Here is a 19,163-nt window from a genome sequence, read left to right on the forward strand (position 1 = left end):
CGCACAAAACTGCTTTACATCGTAATGTATAGCCTTGGCATGGCCATCTGGGGAAATTATGCTTACGGAGACACTGCTAGTAAATTTCAGGGCGTTGGAATCACAATCATCTCCTATGCATATCCCTGTTTTGCGACGCCGACCTGTGACGCACACCTGGCGCTTGTACAGACGGAATGTATCAGACTAAGATTGCGTCACACACATTTACACGCTCGTAAACATACCACATTTGCGAACAGAGTGACTGCTCCACATAAATATGTATTTCCAGCGCCTACAAACGGTAAATCTTCGTCGTGAACGGGCCCCGCAAGGAACGTTGGCAGTGGGGGGCGGGCCGGCGACTCCCGAGGCTGCTTTCGAAACGGGCCGCTAGGGGGATTTCAGTGGCGCCCCTACAGGCCGCGCTCGAGGCGTATAGTACTTTCAGTGAACATATCGTACCCGATGGTATTTGGGCACAGCTGCGCTAGCTGCAGGCTCGGAATAAACGGTATTTGTTTTCAGCAGTTTCCGGTCCCTCAAAAGTGGCTCAAAAAGATATCCTGCGGAAAACTATTGCTCTCACTGCAAGCCTTCACAGTGAACGGCGGCTATGCCCAATTTCGCCATTTGTTGAGTTGGTAGTTTACACCGACGGAGCTCCTATAGACGTTGCGCTCCAGTTATGGTGAAAATGCCGGTGTTGCTCAAAATATTGTGGTCGATTATTTCTCCCTTCTATGGCAAAACATAGTTTTTCCAGCGGAGGGAGCGCTAATCGAGGGAGAAAGAATGACGGTGCTTGCACCCATAAGAGTGGCCTGTTAGGGTGTTTAGACAAATTCGCGCCTTCTATAGGTACTTGTGCACGTGCACGGATGAACTACATGCCTAAAAGAAAGGTCCTGGAGGAAAAATGAAATTCCACAATGTTTCCGCATGTTCAAATGCGTGGAAGTGCTCGAAAATAAGGAATTCCTGTAGAGCAGGCGAAAATGATAGCAGTGTGGTTTGCTTGCCTAGGTTGACATTGACATAGGTAAGAAACGCTTCTAGACTTAAGCGTGAATTCCAGATTGATTGATTGGGTTTAACGCGCAGACGCTATACAGGCGATGAGGCGCGCCGTAGTGGAGGGCTCCGTATAATTTTCGCCAACTGGGGTTCTTCAACGCGTGCCGAAATCTCGTACACACGGTCGTTTTCGCCCTTTGCCTCCACCAGAAAAGCGGCCGCCGCAATGGGGAATTGCAGCCACGTCAACCCTGAACCAGTAATACGGGCAGTCACAAGTACCAAAGGCATTTATTTGTACGTCCGCTACTTCATATGCGTGCAGTCACAGGCCCACTGTCGGCAAAGTGAAGCTGGCGAGCTTGGGAATTATACTCAGCTCCACCTGGCGGAGCGCGCGATCCGTACAGAGAAATGTTTTGGCACGCTGGCTACCATTGTCGCCGGCGGCGATGAACAGGTCGCTACCTATACAACGGTTGCGATTAGCAAAAGGTGGAAAGGGCGCGTACAGGTTAGAAGCAATCCACCTGGGGTCGGATTTCCCTATGATCTTAATTTTTTGGTTTGTTGCCGAACGGTCTACGTTCCACCTTGTCATTGTATTATAGTTCTTGCTTTGAAATAACTTTTAACTTTTAGAGGAAGCTTATGAAACCATGTTGTGCTGCGCAAAGCTAAAAAGTTGGAAAAATGCTGCAGTTGGGGAAAGCGGCAAGCCATTCACGGAACATGTACATTCATTTGTGCAAAAGTCCCCACGTTATGATATTACAAACGGTCTTTCCAGTATATATTTTGGCTTGCTCACAGCTCACTAAATGGCGAATTCAATCAAAACAAATGACCGTTACAGGCACAATTAGCTGGTTGAAGAAGAGGAAAGAAAGGAGGCGAGGACTAACCCTGTTTCTTGGCCCTCGTCTGTTCTCTTTTTTTTTCGTCCCGTCCCTTGCGCTGTTTCCTACCATGAATCCATACCAAGCTTTCCTCTCCTCCACCATCCATATCGAATCGCCCTGCTTCGTTAGGTAGATCAGTATGTTCTACAGCCACGGTTTCCGCAATGGCTTAATACACGCCAGTTGACTCCAGTACCAACGAGCGAAACACCTTATTATGACGCGCGGAATGTCGTTTCGCAGCGTTGCCTCATCAGACAGGACTACTCTTAAGTCCGCTTCAGCGACCACCCCTGCCGGTGCTATTATTGACCCAGGTCTGTTTTTAGTAACCGCGTGTGTGGTTACCCGCGCGCCTCGCCCTCTGACAAGCGCTCCGGCGGCATCGTTCGAAGCACTGCCCGCGCGACGCGGTAGATGGCGCTTCCGACCGCACTTTCTGAGCGCGTTGTAGTTACTTTGCTCAGCGCTTTCTAGTTATTCTTCTTCGCCGCACGTGCTGGCTTTAGATTTTCGCTTCGTCCTCGCACTTCCGGCACCCTCTCTCGCCGCCGTCGGCTGCTTCTCCGAAGCGGGAAGCAAAACGCGGAAAACGAAGCCGGGGCTTGGACTCGGCGACGACCCGACGCTGCGCAAGGCCGGTTTAGCGGTGGCGTGCCTCACGGAGCTCAGAGGCACGCCTTCAGCAACGCAGACGCGCCCTTGTTGAAGGAGGCCTCGCAGCGTGCGACGTCTTCAGAACCGCTTCGTTATTGCGATCAGGTGAGCAGGTCGATTTGTTCTGAGTGTGTTACTCTCCTCTTCCTTCAAATGTCACAAAAACAGCGTTGCTATGTGTTTGCGGCTTTAGGGGAATTTAGCGGTCTTTATGTAATTTGAAGAGCGCCTCCTATCCTTAGGGCGACCACCTTCCCTGAATGTTCCGCGACTGTCCCGCCCTGGGACTACCTGTCGCTCCTCCGGGGTTTAAAGAGGACGGATATGTGCGATGTGATAACTTCGCAGAATGAGAACGTCTGTCGTAGCGTTTCCATAGCTGAAAACCAAGAGACTCCGTGTGGTATTGACATAAAAACATTCATATAAGTGATGCAGTTCTGATGTACTACGTCAACTTCCAGGAGTATAGACAAGATTTCAGCTAGAAACAAGATTGGCGGTTTTGGCCATTTCTTCTGAAACTGGAGGCGTTTAGGTTACGACGGCTGCCGAAATCGAAGTATGGTGACTCAACAACTTTCTGGTTCTTCTGAGCGTTTGGGAAGTTGTGTATTTCCAGGCACTTCTAAAATCTTGCGCTCAACACAGTAGCCTAATCCTCGTATTCGACTAGGTTGGCTATACTAAGGCGGGCCCCAGGAAGAGGGTTTATTCATCTCATTTTTGATAATCGATTTCCACATTGAACACTTCAAATAAATTAAAGCCCAATTGCAACAGGCTTTCGAGGAAGGTGGCCGTTTCTCAGCAGAGTCGCTACTCACGTCTGACAAAGCAGCATCTCTCGAAACTCGCTGAAGGTATCGCGAACATTAGCGGAAATTCTAACACCGGGACCCAGCGTGGAACAATTTTTTGGGTTGTTTTGTTTTGTAAATATGTTTTGTTAACTTTCATACCCCGTTGATTCACGAATTTTGTTGTTACAGGACATTTATTACATAGCTATAGATTACTTAGTCACTTGTTCAGTTATGAATATATATTAGTTCCCTTTGCCTATACTAGCAAGCGTCACATTTTCCAGCACTTTAAAGTAGGTAATATATTCAACAATAATCTACAGCTCTTGCGTGCAAATATAATAGCGAAGACTGGTTTCGCCCACAACGATCACCTAAGTAATTTGTTTCTGATATGGATGTTTCTCACAACATTCTGGAATCTTTAACCACTAAGATCATTTAAAAATAACAGCAGTTGCCACGCAGAAAACGGGTATTTTTCTTGCTCACAGTAAATTTTCCAGTGAAATCCGAAGAATTTTAGACGTATTTTCGGCGAAGTTGTAAGCCACCCTTTTTTTTGCTGACCTGTCAACCCTTAATAGTAACCACGTGGAGTCGACAAGAGCCAGTGACGGCTTCCAAATTTCGAGCCCTGGGTTGACAAATTAAATACCACCTCTTCCATTGGCTTTGATGCTTTTATTTGCTCGTGGGAATGGCAAGGAAACTTAAGATGGTGTTCCAGCAAATAGTGCACCCTATTTTGAACAATTGATTGCATTGAGGTGTGGTTCAGTGGCTAAGGCGTTGCGCTGCTGAGCACGAGGTCGCGGGCTCGATTCCCGGCCGCGGCGGCCGCTTTTCTGATGGAGGCGAAGAGCAAAAACGCCCGTGTGTACGAGATTTCGGCGCACGTTAAAGATCCCCAGGTGGTCAAAATTAATCCGGAGCCCTCCACTACGGCGCGCCTCATCGCCTGCGCTGCGTCGGCGCGTTAAACCCTACAATCACTCCCTCACGATTGCATTGAGGTGTCTAACACCCCGAATCAACATCTGGTCTACGAGGCGTGCCATATTGGTAGGTTGGGAAGTAATTGTGTCTCTATAGTGATCCTTAACGTGCCCAGTAATCTTGACAAACGGCCATTTAGCTCTTCAACTCCATAAAAAAATAAAGGAACCCGGATGGCATCGTACCCGCGTGCTTTGCCACAGCAGCACAAACACTCAGCAATATAGCTATTCGGTGGGTGCTTCTTCGAACGAACCAACTTTGTGGCATTATTAAACAAGAGATGAGCCTCCTGGGGCATTAAATGTTTTCAACTTGATTTGTACACAAGTAAATTGAGCTGCATTCTGTTTTTAACAGCGAGGCCGCTAAGCTAATCGTAATTTTTTGTGTACAAAGTTAAAAATATCAAGAAATTGCCGAGCACGCGTACGTGAGGGCGGGCCTCGCGGCAAACGCCGTGCATTTAACAAAACCAAGAATATGCTTATTGCTCATGCGTGCGTGCCTTGCGACGACCGCCAAGCGTCTCCTTAGCACGTTCGTCACAACAAGCATACCCACTTAGGCAGAGTGACGAACATTTCGCCGACCGCCCGGCAGTTAAAAAACCATGGAAAGGCCGAACCCTCCTGTGTGCGTCTCTCGCGACAATCGCCCAGCGTCCCCAATGCACGTTTGTCAAGCCATGTATACCCACTGGGGGAGATTGGTCAAGATTGGCCAGAAACGTGCTGGCCAATCCACCGTGTGGAGGTGAATGGGAAGCGAACCTTTGAACACCACCTACCACAGGCGACTACGGCCGGCTTGCGTTGATCACACCTGACACTGTACCTCTAACACATTTTTTTTATTTCACTTCATCACGACGTTCAGAACGACCTTATGATCGGCGTGATAAATATTCAGGTTGTGCGTTTTCACCGCTGTTATAGTCATCGTGAAGGTTATGTCAAGGCCCGTTCCTGGAATGTTAGTCGGTTGTTGGGTTTCGGTTTTGCAGGCGAGTCCAAACTCTTTGCAGAATAAATGGACGAACCACTGGCGCGCACACGGCCGCACCACGTGCTGTGTCGGAGCGTACAGCGGCGCGAGAGGTCACATAAAGCTATCGGGTGTGATTCAGCAAAAAGGCAGGGGATAAACTCAAAGCTGTGCTCTGTGAACACACCCTCTGTCTCCCCCGTCTCTGCGTGCCGTCGTAGCTCTATTGGTAAGACAAAAGGCTCTCGCTCCGTTTCTCTATTCGGTCCAGATTCAATTCCGGGCGCTGCCAGTCAATTCTTTTAATTGTTCGCGGGAAGTTTCTGTTGATTGCGCCAGAAAGCTTGCGCCAGGGGTTGCGCCAGAACGCCAGAATGGGTTCCGCCAGAACGCTTGGCTGGTTGAGGTATAAAGCTTCGCTTTAAAACTCCAGCGTTCGCTGTAATCGTAGCATCCGTTGCTCGGAAGGAGAAAGACACGTCATAGCGTACGCCCCTCCAAGGGGACGGGAAATAATTATCACGTCCAAAAAATCAAGGGAGCTCGAACTTAGCACCACAATGATACACTAACAGTCTTTCCGGCAGCGCAAAAGACTTAAATCACCTGCAATCAGGGACTTCCACCTTCGTGACGGTAGTGATGGTCCTGAAGGTTACGTACAGTTTTGCTACCTTCAAATCTCACGCTTTGTTGCGACTTTCTTTTTTTTGTTTTACCAAGCGCTTAGCCTCGTACGTAACCTTATAAGAAAGGGTCTTTGATTATAAAATTTAAGACATACTGAAATAGAGTTTTACCTTATCACGTGGCTTTTACACTCGTATTAAATCTCACTATGCTTAGGCAACAATGTTTAGCTTAAAGAGGTGCAACTCCGCCTTCAATGTACTAAAAGTAGGAACTTCAGTATTCCTGTAGAATGGTGAAACAGGTGTGCTTCCACAAAACCAAACCTAACTGGAGCAGCGTTCGACGTGTACTTCCTACTGTTCTGCAGCACTCGTAAACGTACCATGATGTGCGATGTACAATAGCCGTACATGGGCTATTGTACATTCCCGTTATTACCACGTCCTGCATTCCTGTTGTAAAAAGGAAGCCATCCAAGTTCCGGTAAAAATGAACAGCGGTGAAATTCCTAGAGGTATAGGTAGCTGGAAGGAAATGTCAGCAGTAGTTATTCATTGCTGCCATACATGCCCCGTAGTTTGCGCAACAAAATGGAAAACAGCGGTCGGAGAGTCTTTCTAACGCGGACAAAACTTGTCTTAGCAAATGAACTGAATTTGAACCCAAATGCAGAAAGCGTAGCTCACATACCTTGCTTGAAGCACGCGTACGAGAGTGTGAGATCCAGCAAAGCAGTATGCTAATGGATAGTAGTTTCATGAAGCTTCTCTTACCTACATGATACTGACAGGTGTTAGAAAACAAAACTTCGGTAGCTTTAAACTTGTGTAAACGACAGGCTGGAAGAGGCAACCTAAGGGGGTGCAGTCCACTGGGATTCTGCCCTGCCCAGTTTTGCAAACGTTTTCTCCAAAGTTGCCGTGGTGAAGTACGAGTCGGAACTGAACTGCATTGTAACCTTTGCCCTAGAGGAGTAGTTGAACAAGGAGCGTTTGGCGAACGCCGATTTCAAAGAGATAATTGCACCAAGGGGGAACGTGTATAACGTTTTTTTATTTTAAAGCTGCAATCTTGGTGTCCTCCGCGTGGTACCCGTCATTACCGACGTCGGGAATTGCTTTGTATTCACTTTTGATATTGTGCTGTAAAAAACAAAGTTTAACGGCGCGGTGAATTTTTTTCTTCTTTTTAGTTTCATGCAACGCGCAAAGAATTCCGTCACACCTACAGGCCTACTGGCACAATCTGTCCTCTTGAAATAGCGTTTCTCGAGCTGGGCAAGGCGTAAGAACCTTTTCACATAGTGAGAAACATTCCCATTACCAAAGGAACAATAGTAGATGTCACCTTGCTTGCCCTACCACCGGAGGGCAACGTTCTTTATAGGTATATAATGCCCCATAAGGAAACCTGTCAACAAACAGGGATACGCTAGTGCACTCCCCTCTCTTGGCTGTCTTAGAAGGCTCTCGGTTAAGTAGAAAACATCGCGTATACCAGTGAGGGTACATTGGATGACAGCAACCGCATTTAGAATGTTCGCTGGCACGCAAACAGTACTTCTTGTCTAGAGCAACATCTGGCCACCGTTGGTGTAGTGGTCAGCCATAACTCCCACTCAAGCAACGACCAATCAAATGGCCTTTGGTGCCTCTTCGCCTGACCATGGCGGCAGCCAGATCAACCTCTAGGCGTATGCAAAAATCGACATACGATTCAATTTGAACATATCAACGCTGAACGCCTCCAGTTGGCCTTGCGTGTACTGCTTAGCTTCGGTGTTGAATGACATCTGTGGTGTTACCTGAAATATCATCATTGCTCAAGCTGGGTGGTACCGACGGTTCGGAATAACGAGGAAGCTGGGTTCGAAATTTTAGCCGTGGTAGGTAAGTGTTCTCAGGGAACACTTTAGTGTCGCATTGTCTAGATTGTCGTCTGACTGCACTCCAGCTGAAGGCTGCAACAATGCCTAAAGTTCCATGCATCGACATTGTAATCTTAAGACAGGGGTGGTGCAGCGCAGTACGTCACTGCTTGCGCGTGTTCCCCCAAAGTTAGATTTATTTGTACTTGCCCCAATTTCCTGTAATCACTGGTCTGATTGGCTACGGTATTTCCTCGTGCTGTCGTTGTATTTGAGTGTATTACCACACGCAGTAAAGAAAGAAAAAAGGTTGTTCTGCTGTTGTAGCTCCACCTTAGTTTCCAATGGCAATAGTTCAAGCCCGGCTTTGACCTCCTCTATGTTATTTTTCAACTTTATTTTCAGTTGTAATTTTTTGTGGCGTAGGTTACTTCTTGGTGTGTTAAGTGACTGATTACACTTCATCACTTTGGTGAAAAAATTTAGATTAGTTGACTTGACATCACAGAGAACAAATTATGGCCAGGCGCGACATTTCTTTTGCGAAAGGCCGGTGGATCTTGCTTTTGTGGAGTGTGTACAGTACCGTCGGACGACACTGTAGTGTCAGCGATGGCCTTGCAGTGTTGCCGAAACGGAAACGCCGTGCTGATCAAGCCAAACAGGACACCCTGGTCAAACGTGGTAAACGTGTACGCCTGAACCATAAGTTATGAAGGTGCTTTTTTTACATTTAAACGAAGATGTACCATAAGCAATGCCTAAGGTATACCACTGAGAATTCGAGAATAGCCAGTCAAGCAATGGCAAACTTTGGGGTACGTATTAGAGGAGAGAATAGCAAAGATGATGAGCTTTATTTTAAAGAATGTGAATAATTTAATGGTAACCGCATTTGCAAACAATTCCCAATCAATAAAAATACATCCTCCGCGAAATAAAAGAGGAGAACGGAGACATCAAACAGATCAAAACGACAAGAAAGTCTCCAGAAACTTAAGCACTTCTCATCTCAGAGTGTGCGAAAGGATTATTTGCCAATTTAAGTGGTTGAGTAGGTATGTTTTCGTCGCAAATAATGGGAATTGGTGAATCGTCCATAAATCTCTGACAGCACTGGTCACGCACATGCGGCAATTTTCCTTAGTGAGTGTGTGGTGATTTTGGGAGGTTAAGTTAACGTCTCATCTAGCGTAGAGTTTGTCATTAATTGTGCAATCTCCGAAAATATATCTGTATGCAAATTGTGCCCGGGTATGTTGACGTCGCAGATAGTACTAGTAGTGGGAATAAGCGTTATTTGGATAAAACATGGAGGATAAAGTCGAGAGATCAAGGGGGAATCAAACGTTTGGAACCCAAGAAGCTATACGGCCAGTGCACTGGCCTGACTAAGCAGCGCATGCGGGTGTGCAAAGTCCTAGTTGGACAGGGCCTACCTCCCAAGGCTCTAATGAAGCTATAGAGATATTTTCGTCTCATGTAATTCGGCAATTGCAAACGGAATTGAATGAACAGGCTATCAGGTGACATTATTTGCGCTATTCTTTATAGTTTCCTAGAAACGTACGTGAGAGTATACAAATATGTACTAGGTGTTTGCGTGTGTTTTTGATATTTCTTGCTCCTTTAGCGTCGCAGCCAGATGGGAATTGGGAGTCGGCAAGAGACTTTTGATGACGGAGTTCATCGCAAATCACTAATCCACTTTAGTGTGTGCGTGGTCAAGTACAAAAGCATCTTTAAAACGAGCCTATTGTCACTTTGGGCTTCAAGCCGGATCAGACAGCGTCAAGCTGAAGGTTCGTCAGAGCATATAAAGCAGTCTTAGGCGTAATGTCAGGGCGAGTACGTCCGATAATCCCATTGATTAGCCTTCGTAAATACATCTCTGCGACCCACATGGCTGCTTTTCTTTATACTCCGTTCTCTTCCTGGGAGGAATAGATGATCTCGAATAAAGGTTAAAGGGTCGCTTACTTGTTGAAACATCTAGTAGTGCGTATGTACTGGGGACACCAGTGGTCCCTGTATAGGATATCCTCTTGCTTCTGCTGTCTTTCTGTGATATAAACGGGTACCTTTTTGTACGTTGGTGGGTGCCTAACACGTCTTGTGCAATGATTCTCTACGTTCTTGTTTATTTTCCCGTTTGTTTTTTTATGTTTTGAGTAATGCGCATGTGGTACTTTAAGTTTAAAAATACGGGTAACGAAAATGACTCTCCCAGGAATAGACGATGTGGTAGGGGTATTAGGGCTTTGTCAATATTACTGTTACAGTGGTAAATCTATCCCTCGAAGAGGTGTCGCAGGAGGGTATCCGTCGTAACATTCTGAGGCAATGCGCTTCGTCTACTTTCCCACAGGTGTATGAATTACCAGTTACTGTGGCGAACTTCGAAACATTAAAAATAAAAGTCGATTATAAGGTTCAAAATGAAAATAAGTTTCCGTATTTGAGGCATAAGCCAGGCGGGCTCTACCTGGCGTACCCTGCACAAAGGAGCGGCACAGATTCCGTTTTAAAGTAAGTTATTATGGTAAAAACTGTTATTCTACTTACCTGTCGGTTTGTCGGCGTAACTGGGTGCTTGATTACATGCTGTAGAAAGAAATGTAGCGCTTTATTTAAGGGTATGCTTCAGCAGGGCCACGCCGCCCTTTGCGTCGCAGTGACCTCGCTTGCTCTCATCGATGTTTTCTTTACATTATGTATTCGTCTTAAATGAATCCCCTGCAGTATGTTGCGTTTGTGACAAAATTAGCGCATACCAACGGAAAACAAAATAAAAGATGTATTACTGTGGGTGTTATCACACGAAGCACACTGGAGGTGCAATCACTTTCCTGAACACTCCCGCTTAACGAACCCGACTTTAACGGCGCCTTAAATGATGTCCCCGCGAATGAACGCCCAAGGCACTTGCGATCTTTCGCTTGACAAGTCGCGCTCTCTCGATGCTGAACACCGTGTGACTTTACCCAGCGTCATTTCAGTTGCCCTTGGCAACTCTATGGCGTGACTTGGGATGATCAATCAATATTCTCGATCACACAGGGGGTGGTTTCACGGCCGAATGAATTCACACTTGAAATTCTCGGTCGGCTTCCGCCGGACTCGATTGAAGTTCCTAATAAACCAGAAGTTCAGCCGCTCCCTTTTTCGCAATGATTTTGGCTGCGGCAAATACTAGAGCTGGATGAAGAACACACGTCGTATCCATGTGCTTATCTCAGGTCCGGCGCCAGCCTTTCGCTGTAAGCATATGCCAAAAAGATTTCTGCCATGAAAATCATTTTTCCGACTTATCCAGTTGTCACGTTTGCGAATCATGAAAATTGCTTTTTACACCACTCTGCAATTACACCTGTGCTGTGACCATAAATAATAAAGGAACCGTCAGCAACCTTTGAGCCAGATATTGAAACCAGGGTTAATGTCTGAATCTTACCGTATTTCACTTCTTTTGCTCGCTCTTTAAGGGCAATATTCAGGAATCAAGACTCGTGTTTATTTTTAATGTTTTTGATAACACGTTTTATATCTCTTCAAGCCACAAGATACTTTGTTTTCCAGAAAATGTGTCACAAATATCGACCGTCTTTTTAATTTTCTGAAATTCAAGGTCTAGTTTGGCTTCATTGGTGGACTCAAGGAACAGAAAAATCAGCTTGCGCTTTCTATACCGCAGTGAGAGTGGCGTGAAGAAGCATGGTTAGGCAACATAAGTATGTATTTACTGTTGTTGGCGGAAGCATTTGTCGGTGGTCGACATTCGGAGGAACTGGCCACTGCTGCGTCCTAGGGCCGGTGCGCGAAAGTTGCAGGCGCGGTGCAATTACGTTGTTTGATTTTCATAATTTTTTCGAGTATTAGCGATTTTATTTCCTCGACTAGTACGAGGACGTGGGCTGGTACTAGTGACTACAGAAGCCTGACAGAGGCTTCAGCCACCTTTGGTACAGTTGTATCGCAGAGGGTGTTCCTGGGAATTCTGAGTAATTAAACATAGGCGCTCGCAAGTAGAATTGTTTATCTCGCGGGATGTGATCAGGGGTCGTGGCGGGTGCAATAAAACAGGGTCAGTTGATACTTACTGCAAGATAAACTTGTACGGAAAACGAAGGTAAAAAAATTGGCGTCCTAGCTTTGGGGTGAGGAATAATAAAGGCATATACCCTTTTGGGAGAACTAAAAGCTTCTCCGAAGTTAAGAAGAGCCACAAATTATTAGCGCGGGACCATACTGCAGACAAATTCACAGGGTGATGTTCCGCTTCCAGCTCCTGCAAAAAAAATGAAAGCCGTTCCACTCAATGTAAAAGCTGTCGGATATGCGGAGCAGTGATTGGGCATAAAGGTCTGTAGCGCCATTCTAACTCACTGTTACCACCCCATGCAAATCAAATTTCCCGCCTTCGCAGTGCTCGCGCGCCCCCTGCCTGAAACTGCGCCAGCGGGAGTTCTGTTCTCTTTGTGCTTTTCTCTGCGCACGTGCCGGCGTTGCAGAGCTACATTTCGCGTTTACTATAAAAAAGCAACCCAACGGGCGACCTTAACTACAGGAACTCCGGCCCTGCCAGTTAATTACGCATATTTTCCCTCAAATATACGTATAGTTTTCTTTGCACTGAACAACGGGAACATGTATGACAAGCGCCTGAGTTTCACGACTTTCGAACGACTATGACTATATAAGCCACTTGGCTTTCGAAGCCTCTGGGGTACGCCGCGTACAAGAGCGTTATCCCCGGACGGCACCTTGGTGCTCTATATACTTGGGTCGAGTGATCAAGCTAGGACGACAAGGGGAGCGCGTCAAAGGCTCTGCACTTAAAACTACTCTGTCCGTCGGCTTCGGCGGTGCACACGTACAGACGCAGGGTTTAAAGTGGACGGCCTTAGTTCCAATTACCGCTATTGCTAACTTTTTTCCAAGTAAATTTCGTACTGTACATTACTGTCTTTGGGCAAGTTAGCCCCTTCTTTTGAAGCTGCACGTAATCCTGTGGTCTGGTCCACCGAATACGCGCCGCCAAATATAAGCCCAACATGCTTGCATAGGCTACCAGTTTTTTAAACCTCATAGGTTTCCATCGAACTATAATTGCGGGAGCTTGCCATCGCGGTGAATGGAATATAGATTGAGAAACCAAGCCGCGGGACCGGCTCAGTTAAAGATGCCGCCCGAAACCATGCCTTCGCTTCCAGCACTGTCGCTATTCTGAACCGGCGCACCCTCCTGACCGGTGTGATGTGCGTGCCAAGATAGCGTTGGGTCAGGGCGAGGCAGAATTTGGGCCGCCTTCGCTGCCGCGGGGCACTGGCTTTGGTAGCTGCTACAATTCCCCGAAGACGTGCATGCATAATGCACAAAGTAAACTCGGTAGACGCTGACACGTCTGATAATGTCTTGTATCTCCCTATGACACGCATGCGCGGCTGTAGGGTGCGTCCCTAGAGAGGAGAGAGATGAATGTGTTTGAGGGGACGATTTTGAACCGAGAAGTAATTTCTCTGCCAGGAGAACTTAGGGCGAAAACAGCTCAAGAGATGGGTCTGAAAGCGAGAAAGTTAAAAAAGCCAGTGTAAAGTGCATACTGTGGCGCAGTTTGAAATCGTAAGTTTATATTTACCGGAAAGCGCTTAATAATAGACGACTAATTGCTCCTAGAGGGTGTATGTACCTGATAAAGCTAGCCTTCCTGGAAAGGTTGCGGACATTAATAAAAATAGTGCTACTAAGCGCTGCCTTATCCTTTTCCAAAATTGACTGTTATATGCTATGGCGTCTGGTTCCTTTAAATAATGTTAAAAGCTGCGGTTCGAAGGAAGTGGCCGTGTGGCATTGTGGCTGCTATTATAAAATGTTGATAGATACCATCAGGCCAGTACATCTTGCCTGCAGAAGAAAAACAGCGGAATTTCATCGACGCTTTATAACGTGTGAAGTCCTGATGCTTGCTTACGCGGAACTTCCCTCGCAATAAGAAATCGGAATCACAAAAGTGTGATGTAGTGGTAATAGATGTATAAACAAAGGGCTCATCCAAAAGAGTACACCCACAACTAGTAGTTGGGAGGCATTGCTTGGCGTATGCATGACAAGATTCCTTTACCAGTAAATGTGGCTCGGTTTTCGCTGCTCCCAATGAACTTACTAAGATTTTTACTCCCTTTTCAAGGTGCGTGTTAAGCTCATATGCTAAGTACCTGCTTAATTCTCTCAACAATAGGGATTCAGCTTGTTGATTTAGAAAGGAGGTAGACGCTACATGTTACTTTATATTTCCGGAGTCAGCCGCACCATTTTCCCTTGGCATGCTCCGCCAAACGACCCCGTGATTATTTCAAATAAGGTGGTATAAAGATTGATTCAGGTGTCAGTGAAATAAAACAAGCACTACAGCGGGTCTGTTTTCCCAACAATCACAATAGATCCCATTTCGATTTCCACTGCAGCTTCGACATTGACATGACAGTTGTACAAATGCAGGAAGAAGGTTTTGTGGCGTTCCTTCGAAGTGTGTGGCAAAGTTCGCTAAATTTAAGAACCTGACACTAATCACCATGGAGCCATGCTTCATGTAAGGATGTTAGCTTCGCGCATATCAATGCATAACATACTTTGCCCTAATTTTCACTAACTGCAGATTGAAGCTTATATCTCAACTGAGATACTTGTTAGTTATGCGGAAGTCCAGCTGTGGGTACGTGTCGTACGGCGGGGGCGAGAAAATTCAAATGCTTACTGTTTAAGCACAACTATGGTTGAAACACGGCGCGTGAGAAAATCAAGGGGCCTAGAGCTATAGTCAGATCCACTGCAACGGATGTCACAGCTTCGACGATCAAAATTCAAACCACGTAACCGTCAATGTCAAAGTTTAAACGATCGACGTCAAACTGCCTGGAGATCAATCAATCCATCAATCAATCAATCAAGAGCTTTATTATCACAAGACAGGAAAAAGGTTTACAGACTATTTGGACCGATAGCCAGGAGGCTAGTTTCCGGTCCAATACAAAAATACACATACAAATGAGTCGCAGGTATCCACCAAGTTTCGAAGATAAAGAAAATGAACAAAACAGGCAAAGAATAAATGAAACACAAAACAGTATAAACATCCACATAAAAGAGATAAAAGTACAAAGTGAGACGGGAGCAAACAAATCCCTCATGAGAGAGCTGACGATCTCCACCTTACGTCATCGGCGTTGTAGGCCATCATCGTTGTTATATGGAGAGACTTGATCTACGTTTGGAAAGAGCATGGGCTAGTCTTCGAAACTGCCGAAGTCGAACGCCGAAGTCCGTTTCAGCTCAGCAAAACTCCAAATCCATGGCTCGTGCAATGAAGCGAATGAAAGTAGAGCGACCATAATGCAACGCGACGGAGCCAGGTTCAATTTGCGCCACGGAAAACGTTTTTTTTACCATCATCATCATCACCATGTTTCCTTTCATTGTGTAAGATGGGATTTCCCGCGATGCGTTTTAAACGACATCTGCGACAGTGAAAGAAAGAAAGCATGCCTTCGAAATGGATTTTTTTTAAATTTATTTATTTATATTTTTATTTACTTATTTTTTTATTTACTTATTTGTCTATATTTTTATTTATTTATTTATTTATTTATTTATTTATTTATTTATTTATTTCACGAACCCTCAACCACAAAAGCACTGTAGTGATGAGTATGCGAAACAATACACTTTGGGTTCAAATGCAACTGCAGTGAAAAACAAGATTTTTTCCCTGTGGCATACAAAACAGAACAAAATCATTAAATTTTTAACAGGGCTCTGCGTCTCTTCTTAATACAAGCAACGCTCCTGTGAACGTTCTTGTCAGAAATGTCAAGTGTGAGTATTAAATTGACAAGGGACACAAAAAGCTAACGTAGGTCCCTGGAACAAAGTTTGTTTGTTTAAAGCATCTATTATTGAACCAACTTTTCAATGAATACGTCGTGCTCGGTATAGCAGTGCGTATATATGAATAATTTACTTTTCATATTGACTTAATAGCAAGGTTCAGTACAAAGAATATTATAAAGGAAAATATTCGCACTACTCGTGACGAAGATAAGAAAAATGAAGCCAGGATTAGTGGTGTTACCATTCGGTGTGAAGTGCATCGCCGTTGCTTTGTGCTCACCTGATGTTTCCACAATTGTCCTTATTAAATTCCCAGCGTCTGGGCCCGTGGCGGTACAAGTGGATTATTGCTATGCTGACGCGGCAGCCTTTCGAACGATCAAAATTCGTGTTGCTGCCAATCGAGAGCTAGCAAGGACAACACATTCGAGAAGGCGGGCAGGGGTTCCCACGCCTGTTATGTTTTCAATTGCCCGTGTACCGAAGACACCCGGTGCATACGGAGAATATGTAAAATAAAAACAAATGAGAATCACAACACAGAAATTACAAATACAGTCGTAAATTCGCCACAGTCTGGGTCGTAGATATCTGTAAGTAAAAGAGTAAGTAAAAAAAATGAAAGTAAGAACGATTGTTACTTCTCAGAAACTTAAGGTGTTCCGGCGTGACCCATGGCGTTCTTATCTTTTTAGATCGACAGCTTGTCTTCACAGGAAAATAACTAGGTAAATAAGCGTAAAAGCTTCCATCAATTTACAGTAAGCTGTATTTCTAGCAAACACATTACTCCAGTAATACGTTCGTATGTCCTCCTTAAATGTTTTAAATGCTTTGTCAGAGCTATATTAAAACGTGTAAGGCTTACACTGGACATTTATACGCTTGACTTCGCTTTCACATATCATAAACACCGGGCAGTAAGCACTAATATCATATTCAATAGTACCTCCGCTGTACCCGCCGCGGTGGCTCAGTGGCTAAGGCGTTGCGCTGCTGAGCACGAGGTCGCGGGCTCGATTCCCGGCCGCGGCGGCCGCTTCTCTGATGGGGGCGAAAAACAAAAACGCGCGTGTGTACGAGATTTCGGCGCACGATAAAGATCCCCAGGTGGTCAAAATTAATCTGGAGCCCTCCACTACAGCGCGCCTCATCGCCTGCGTTGCGTTGGCGCGTTAAACCCCACAATCAATCAATCATTACCTGCGCTTTATACCGGAGTTTCTACTGCGGTAATTAGTTGATCAAGTGCGGATGATGTTGTGACTGTAACTCGGGTAGGTGTTATAAATAAATTACTAGAGCCAGATGATTGGAGCCGAATATTCATTTTGTGTGCAATGTCGTTCTCTAGTACGTTCATCTTTAAATCACCACCCCATGTTAATTGCAAGTTTTTGATATTGGCATAGTCAAATCGCTCTTCTTGGCAATCTAGAAATTTAGCTATGCTTCCATTTGGAGGTGGATATAAAACATACAGTACTTGATTGTCGTTTCTTAACGTGTGTATTTCTTAGCCGTCATCTTAATCATCATCATCATCAGCCTATCAACGCCCACTGCAGAGCAAACGCCTGTCCCAATATTTTCCAATTACTCCAATCTCGTGCCAACTGTGACCAATTTATCCCCGCAAACTTGATCTCTTCCGCCCATCTAATTTTTGGCCGCCCCCAGCAACGCTTGCTTCGCTAGAGATCCACTCTGTTATCCTTAATGACCAACGTTTCTCTTGCCTTCGCATTACATGCCCTGCCCACGTCCATTTCTTCTTCTTAATTTCTACTAATATGTCTTTAACACCAGTTTGCTCCCTGACCCACTCCGCTCTCTTCTTATCCCTTAATGTTACACCTATCATTTCCCGCTCCATTGCCCCCTGTGTCGTTCTCAATTTAAGTTGAATCCTCTTAGTGAGCCTCCAAGTTTCTGCCCCGTAGGTGAGTACCGGTAAGATGCAGCTGTAATACACTTTCTTATTCAAGGACAATGGTAGGCTGCTATTCATTACCTGAGGATGTCTGCCGTATGGACTCCACCCCATTCTGATCCTTCTAATTATCTCTGCCTCGTGGTTGGGATCCATGGTCACAACTTGGCCTAAGTAGATATATTCGCTTACCACTTCCACTGCCTCGCCACCTATCTCAAACTTGTTTGCTGTCCCGAGGTTATTGATCATTACTTTGGTTTTCTGCATATTAATTTTCAGGCCAACGGTTCTACTCTGTTCATCCAGTGCGGAAAGCATGCTTTGTAATTCCTCCCCCTAGTTACTTAGCAAGGCAACGTGATCAGCAAATCTGAAGTTACTGAGGTATTCTCCATTAAACCTGTTCCCAATCCAACGTTCTGAATACTTCTTGTAAACATACTGTGAATAACATTGGAGAAATTGTGTCTCCTTGTCTGACGCCCTTTCTTATAGGTATTTTACTGCACTCCTTATGGAGGATGATGGTAGCTGTGGACCCATTGTAGATATCCTCTAGTATTCTTACATAATGCTCATCTACCCCCTGGTTCAGTAATGCCTGAATTACTGCTAGGGTTTCTACCGAGTCAAATGCTTTCTCATAATCTATGAAGGCTATATATATAGGGGTTCAGTACACTTAGCGCACTTCTCTATCACCTGATTGATCGTGTGAATATGGTCCATTGTTGAATAACCTTTACGGAACCGTGCTTGTTCTTTAGGTTGACTGGAATAGAAGGTTGCTGAAATTCTGTTAGCGATTACCTTGGTAAGTACCTTGTAGACGACTGACAGTAAGGTGATCTGCCTGTAATTTTTCAAGTCGTTCATGTCAGCTTTCTTATGAATTAGGATGATGTTCGCTTTCCTCCAAGATTCCGGTACACTTGCGGTCATTAGGCCTTGCGTATACGGGTTTGCCAGTTTTTCAAGTACAATTTCTCTACCATCCTTCAAGAGGTCTGCTGATATCTGATCCTTACCAGGTGCTTTGCCCCCTTTTATTTCTTGGAAAGCCTTCCTTACTTCTTCGGTCGTTACTGGTGGGATGTCTATCTTCTCTGAACTATTTTCTCGTTCAGCATTATCCTGGATGTCCAGGCTACTGTAGAGATCCCTGTATAACTGCTCGGCCACTGTGACTATTTTATCCCTATTTCCCTGACATTCCCTTGACATTGCCTTGACATTCCCTTTCTTATCTTTAAGTGCATACATCTCATTTTTACCCACGCCAAAACGCCTCTTCACTGCTTTAAGGCTACATCCGTTCCTTACAGCATAGTCGATCCTTTACATATTATACTTCCGTATGTCAGCTGTCTTACACTTATTGAGTACCTTCAAAAGATCCGCTTGTTCTATTCTGTCTGCTGGGGTGGATATTGTCATGGTTTGCCGTTTTCTAAATAAATCTTTCGTCTCCTGGAAATGTTTACAAGCAT

At 45.2% G+C, this 19,163-nt stretch overlaps 1 protein-coding gene across 2 annotated transcripts in view; it reads left to right on the forward strand.

The window, feature by feature from the left end:
• The first annotated feature begins 2,343 nt into the window (after nucleotides 1-2,343).
• LOC144164262 (sarcospan-like) overlaps nucleotides 2,344-19,163 on the forward strand; it is a 91,702-nt gene continuing 74,882 nt past the window's right edge. The window contains exon 1 of one of the 2 annotated variants that reach the window (XM_077694780.1): nucleotides 2,344-2,663. The gene's annotated coding sequence lies outside the window, so the exon portion shown is untranslated. The remainder of the gene's footprint in view (nucleotides 2,664-19,163) is intronic. The other variant, XM_077694779.1, reaches the window with a different exon arrangement.

Source organism: Haemaphysalis longicornis, unplaced genomic scaffold (assembly GCF_048455015.1).
Source record: "Haemaphysalis longicornis isolate Haplotype H1 unplaced genomic scaffold, Haemaphysalis longicornis Haplotype H1 scaffold_13, whole genome shotgun sequence".
Taxonomy (NCBI): domain Eukaryota; kingdom Metazoa; phylum Arthropoda; class Arachnida; order Ixodida; family Ixodidae; genus Haemaphysalis; species Haemaphysalis longicornis.